Raw genomic sequence first — 7,213 nt, 5'->3', positions numbered from 1 at the left:
AAAAAAAAAAATTAGCAGGTGCTGCCACACCTGCCTGTAGTCCCAGCTACTCAGGAGGCTGAGACAGGAGAATTGCTTGAACCCAGGAGGTGGAGGTTGGAGGTTGCAGTGAGCCAGGATCGAGCCACTGCACTGTCTCAAAAAATAAAAAATTAATACAGTATAGATATAGCTCAAACCACACCTCAGGGTAACCATTATTCTAACATTGATGTGCATGATTACCATCTATGTTTTTTACTCTTAAATATATATTCATGCTCTCAAACAATATACATTACTGTCTGCATTTAACATTTAAATAGATAGAATTACATGGTGTTTATCTTGAAACCTGCATTTTCATATATTATATTTTTGAGCTATGTATTGATTATCAGAGCTCAAGTTTAATCATCTTTACTGCTATATAATGCTCCATTATACAAATAAAACCAGTTTATATAGTCTCCTATTGTATGATAGTTTTTACATTTCTTTGTCATGAACAGTGTTGAAACAAATCCTTGCACGTTTTCTACACAGACACCCCTCCTCCTCCTCCTCCTCCTCCAGGATACACACAAAGAAGTGAAACTGGTAGATAAAGGGATGCAAACTTTCAGCTTTACAGATATTGATTGCCTTACTACTCTCAGAAGTCATCATGCCAATTCTTATTTTTCCCAGCAACATTAAGAATTCTTCTTGTGGCCAGGCACGGTGGCTTATGCCTGCAATCCCAGAATTCTGGGAGGCCAAGACAGGCGGATCACTTGAGGTTAGGAGCTCGAGACCAGCCTGGCCAACAAGGTAAATCCCCATCTCAACTAAAAATACAAAAATTAGCCAGGTATGATAGCACATGCCTGTAATCCCAGCTACTTGGGAGGCTGAGGCAAGAGAATCACTTGAACCCAGGAGGTGGAGGTTGCAGGGCGCCAAGACAGCACCATTGTACTCCAGCCTGGGTGACAGAGACTCTCTCTCAAAAAAAAAAAAAAAAAATACAATTCTCATTGTGACTATACCCACTGATATGATTTGGCTGTGTCCCCACCCAAATCTCACCTTGAATTGTAGATCCCCTAATCCCAATGTTTAGTAGGAGGTACCCCGTGGGAGGTAACTGAATCATGAAGGCGGTTAGTCCCGTGCAGCTGTTCTTGTGATAATGAGTTCTCATGAGATCTGATGGTTTTATAAGGGGCTCAGCACTTCTCCTTGCTGCTGCCATGTGAAGGACATTTTTCTTCCCCTTCTGCCATGATTTTAAGTTTCCTGAGGCCTACCCAGTCATGCTGAACTCTCCTTTATAAATCACCCTGTCTTGGGTTATGTTTTTATTAGCAGCATGAGAATGAACTAATACACCTGCAGTTCAAAACTTTCATGGCCAAGTATCAGGAATAGTATGGGCCAGTTCTTGAGGGAGAATGGATGTTAGTCTCACAGCACTAACCATTAACAGTAATACGGTGCTCACTCATTTGTATTCAATCTACTAGAGTTTCAGTATGTTCAGTAAAGTGAATTGGCAAATGTGGTACTTTTGAGACTCAGAAACTAATGCCCCCAAGCATGGTGTTTTGACATGCTGGATTCGAAGCAGTGGCCCCTCAAGGTCTCTCTAACTCATGCCCTCTCCACCAGACCCTTCCCCACAATCCTCTGTTTTTTGCAAAGCATAGGATGAAGTTGTTTTATGAAATTCCCTATCTACTTAGAAACTGGAACTGTCAAAGAACAAATTGCCTTCCCTGAGTTTCAATAATTCCTTCTATGCCAGTCATTCTAAGTTGGCATTTCCCTTCAGTCTCTGCCATATTCTTGGTCCAAGAGGATTTCTGATCCACTTTGATTAGATGCAGGAAAGGTTGTGTGTGTCAGAATTACAAGTGTACAATCCTTTAATGGTTTTATTTTGTAATAACTTGTTTTATTTATTATTTATTTTGAAACAAGGTCTCGCTCTGTCACACAGGCTGCAGTGTAGTTACATAATCACAGCTCACTGCAGCTTGCAATTCCTGGGTTCAAGCAATCCTCCAACCTCAGCCTCCCAAGTAGCTGGGACTACAGGCGCAAATTGCCATCAGCCTAATTTTTTAAAATTTTATTTTTAGTAGAGGCAGGGTCTCAGTGTTGCCTAAGCTGGTCTCAAACTCCTGGGCTCAAGCAATCCTCCTTCTTCAGCCTTCCAAAGTGCTGAGGTTAGTTATAAGCTACCATGGTGGCCCAGCATTATTATTACAAGGATTATTTTACATATCTAAAGGGTTAAGAGATGTCAGATTTAGAGTTGTAAGATTTCTACATCAATTAGCCAGTATGATATATATACTTTAACAAAAATGATACTAGTCTATTTCTAAGGTTTTTAAAAAATAATTATGAACCATAGCAATAAACAATTTTGAACATCCTATTCACGTGCAAAGCTTTTTTTATTAGTGAACTACAATTTTAGGCAAACACAAGTTAATAATGTATTGTATTTTCACTCACATGTCCTAGTAAGAACTCAAAATAAATGTTGAGGTGGAAAAAGGAACAAGGTTAGAGATGTATATTAGTTCTGTTTTTAAATAATGTACAGCTTTTAAATACAATGTTAATTACCTACGTGAAGGCTACCCCTTTGATCATTTTAAAACACTTAAGTTTTAGACTTAACTTCCTGTGCTTATTAAAATTCCTTTTCCTTTCATAAAGGACACTGAATTCAGAGAGAATGAAAACTGATTTAACATAAGCTGAAGATGTTACAAAGTAAAAGTTTATTCTGAAATGGAAAGTTGATAGCTTGTTTTCAAAATGATACTTAGTCTATTTAAATAAGATTTTGAAAAATAAATACGTTTTTATTTCACTTTTAATTTATTAGAAACTAGTTATTTTCTTAAGGACTTATAAGTTTGAGTACCCTTGAAATATAATAATGCATACTCAGTCTAAGACTTAGGAGGCATTCATTTTTAATTCTATCAAAATTACTTTTAACAAGAACTATTTTCATGAATTAAAATTAATCATATCCATTCTCTTTGCTTTATCTTAGGCATCTGAGAAACAACAAAAATCTCTGGCCACTGTATTACCAGTTTCTACCAACTTTTTAACATAAATATATACAAATGGAGTATATAGACAATTTTAACTGGTCAACTTCAGCTGAGCACAGTTTAAGAACCACTAGTAATGTAACATATACGTAATTTTCCCTGAAACACCCATGAAAAATTATTACAAAGAATTCTCTGGGACAGACTAGTACAGAGTTTTTACTAGACCCTTGTGTTGTGGTGGTATGGCTGTGTATAGGTATGGGTGTGTGCATATGTGCATGGGCCTCTTCAGCAGGCTTTTCAGAATCATGTTTTTAAATATACAAAACAAAATGTAAGTATTTTAATGTACGACGACATGTAATCTTCAAGATGTTCTTTTAAAGACCAAACATTTGCTGTAATTTATTAACAAATTAAATAATAAGATTTAGCAGCAGGCCTAATAATGATAATTTGAAAGCATAAATGACAGTTTAAGATATCTCAACAATTATATTACGATATGAAAATATCTATTATTCTACTGGTGACAAAAACTATAGGTAATGATTGGACAATTTTGCTATCCTTATTCAAAATTGAAGGCCATGGTAAATTTCACTTACAGATTGGTAAAAATAAAGGTGACAATTTTTTCCCATTCAAGTTCAACGATTTTCCTTCTGTCCTAGGAGTCTCTATACTCCAGGTTAAGGAACTCAACTCTAGTAGAATAGCAACACATTATTGGAAAATATACAAGTATAATATATATATGTATATTAAGTCAACAGACACATAACTTCTGTGCAAAGATATTTTAAGTAGCTAAACGTACATGGTTTACATTAACCAGATTCAGCATTTTCTGACCTAAACTAAAAACTGCTCAAGATAACTAACTTACACAGTATTTAAAACATTTATTCAAGAAACAGCAAATGACTGAAGTTCAAGAAATTATTTTCTCCAGATACATAAACTATTAGAGGCATTAGTTACCTTTACAAATATTCTTGGACTTAAAAAAAAAAAGTTACCTTGCTCTCTACCACCAATATAGTTACAACTCTCTAGTGCTTACAGAAATACAAACTAATGCTATTATTTTGACATAGGATACAATCAGCAGTCAAATTGAAACTGGGAGTGGACAGGCACAGTTCTACATTCCCATTTCTCACCATTTCAATTACAAATATCCAAGCATTGACTAGACAGAAGAATCTAAGATCCATACACTCTATCAAACATTTATGGGCTAGTCAGTGACAGATAAAGAGGTTAGGAGATGAGTAAGACCCAAGCTTCTGGCTGGGTGTTGTGGCTCATACCTGTAATCCCAGCACTTTGGGAGGCTTAGGTGGGAGGATTACTAGAGCTAAGAGGTTTGAAACCAGCCTGGGCAACATAGTGACATCTGGTCTTTATAAAAAATAATAGTAATTAAAAAAAACTTAGTTGGGCATGGTGGTGCATACCTGTAGTCACAGGAGACTGAGGTGGGAGGACTGCTTTAACCCAGGAGTTTGAGGCTGCAGTGAGCTATGATCATGCCACTGCATTCCAGCTTAGGAGAGAGAGACTCCGCCTCAAAAAAACAAACAAACAAAAAGCCCCTACAAGCTCTGCCCTTGATAGGTGCCAAACAATGAAAAAGCTTATAGCCTAACGGATGACGAAGTTTTAGAAGTACTGCTATGCCTGTTATTTAGCTCTTTTTAGGAAGATAAATTAAGTATTTGATAATATGTATTTATTAAAAATACCATAAATGTTAGATAGAGCCTGATATGGTTTGTGTACCCACCCAAATCTCTTCTTGAGCTGTAGTTCCCATAATCCTCACATGTCGTGGGAGGGACCTGGTGGGAAGTAACTGAACCATGGGGGTGGTTACTTCCATGCTGTTCTCATGATGGTGAGTTATCATGAGATCTGATGGTTTTATAAGGGACCTTTTCCCCCTTTGCTCTGCAATTTTCCATGCTGCCACCATGTGAAGAATGTGTTTGCTTCCCCTTCCACCATGATTCTAAGTTTCCTGGGTCTCTCCAGCCATGCTGAACTGCGAGTCAAGTAAATCTCTTTCCTTTATAAATTTCCTAGTCCCAGGTATGTCTTTATTAGCAACCTGAGACCAGAGTGGCCACAATCCACACTTGGGAGAATGGTGTTCAGTTTCATTCTTCTTTCAACATGCAAAATTAGACCAAAGCAACTTTACAGTACTCTCATGGTGTGTGCACTGTTATCAACAGAAAATACTGTACTGATGAGGAAACAGCCAGAGATAACGATATTATGGAATACAAAGCCTGCTTAGCATTTATTTCTGCAGCAGCCTAGTAAATACCTAAAAATTTCCAGCCAAATAAAGTTTATTAGTTTCAATGAATCAATACTATTCAAGAAATAATTGTTGACTTAGTAAGTAACAATACAAAATAGAATAGTTTCTCCATTTGTATGAAAGCCAGTATTATTTCTGTTCATTTTTGTAAGACATACTGATTTGCATTTATCAATTTGAATTCAGCATCTTTTACAAAGAAAAACTCCATGTGTTATAACATAGTTAGTATTAAACTGGTTTTTCTTAAAAGCTAAAAGCTTAACCTAGAAATAATTCCTGAATGTTTCAAAAAAGTTAACGAGATCAACATTACTATGTTCAAAGTGAAATATTTCAATGTTTATGTCATGTGAGATTTTCCATATTTATTTTTCAGAGAAACAATATGAAATCCTTACATAGGCAAATCTAAATATTTGTGCACAAATCTAAATTTGGTGAAAGTTTTATGAGCAGACAATCCTTCTCCCTCTTGGGTATCTTTGAAAACTCATTATTTACCTAACCTTTTTGCTCACGGAAAAGCTACTCCCCTTTTGTGGGCAAGCCCTATAAAAAAAACTCATATGATTTGAATCATACTAAACATTTGAAGAAACACAAAATGCTAACTTACAAAGTAGGCAAATCTGCAATGCCGTAGGGTATGAGAGCAGAGACCTGGGAATTCTGATTACTGGATTCATGTCTTGGCTCTTGTTTCTCTCTCATTGAGGGAACTGGGAAAGTTACAAGGCATTTAACATCAATGACCCCACTTACTCTTTTAGGAAAATCAACTGAATAACATGTACCTCACAGAGACCCTGCACAATTTCATTAATGTTTATAAAGTATTCAGAGATTGTCTATAAGATACTGTTAGAATTGTAGAACTCATTTTGGTAGTAATCTGCTCAAATGTACAGAAAAAAAAGGAACTTAATTGACCATATTTTTTTTTAAATAAAGAGAAAGGGGGTTTTAAAATAAACCCTTGCCTATTTTCTTCAGAACAATTTGTTTAAGCATTATTGGCTAACATTTGTGCCAACCACGCTGCTGGCTACATTGAAGATATTTAAATATCTAGTGCCAACAAGCACAGCTGCTGGACTCTCTATGCCCTCCTCTTGTTCACTCCATGCCAAATTACTCACACAGCGATGAATGATGAGGCATCAGCATAGGAAAATGCCAAGTGTGAGTGAGATTAGTGATAAACCTCAGGATCCCTATAGAGGTCAGTGATTATCAAGTTCCCAGTTGTAATCACTTTTCTAACCCAGTCTTTATCTCATCACATATGCCATCTTAATTTTGCACCAGCTTCCTGTGATGCGCATCAAAGCTGTAAGCAGCTTCCCAATCGATAATTTCTGCAGAATTGCTAAGGTGCTAATGGTGTATCTTATCCTAATAAAAGCACACAGTCAGACCTGGGCAATTTGAATAGGCTTTAGAAATGACTTTCTAGGCTGGGTGCACTGGCTCATGTCTGTAATCCCAGGACACTGAGTGGCCGAGGCAGGTGGATCACTCAAGCCTAGGAGTTTGAGACCAGCCTGGGCGACATGGCAAAAACTCAACTCCATAAAATATTCGTTGGGGATGGTGTACACACCTGTAGTCCCAGTTTCTTGGGGGGCTGAGATGGGAGAATCACCTGAGCCCGGGAAGTCGAGACTGCAGTGAGTCATGACTGTACCACTGTACTCCAGCCTAGGCAACAGAGTGAGATACCAAAGAAAGAAAAGAAAAAAGAAAATAAAAGAAGAAAAGAGAAAAGAAGGGAAAAGGAAGACAGTGAGAGGGAGGGAGGGGGGAGAGAGAAAAGGGAAGAAAGGAA

At 37.1% G+C, this 7,213-nt stretch overlaps 1 protein-coding gene across 8 annotated transcripts in view; it reads right to left on the bottom strand.

The window, feature by feature from the left end:
* The window catches only part of TCF12 (transcription factor 12), a 370,574-nt gene that overhangs the window by 131,202 nt on the left and 232,159 nt on the right, over positions 1-7,213 (bottom strand). The gene's annotated exons all lie outside the window — the stretch shown is intronic.

Source organism: Cebus imitator, unplaced genomic scaffold (assembly GCF_001604975.1).
Source record: "Cebus imitator isolate Cc_AM_T3 unplaced genomic scaffold, Cebus_imitator-1.0 Scaffold501, whole genome shotgun sequence".
Classification (NCBI taxonomy): Eukaryota; Metazoa; Chordata; class Mammalia; order Primates; family Cebidae; genus Cebus; species Cebus imitator.
The sequence above is the reverse complement of the archived record's forward strand: the minus strand, read 5'-3'. Positions and strand labels throughout refer to the sequence as shown.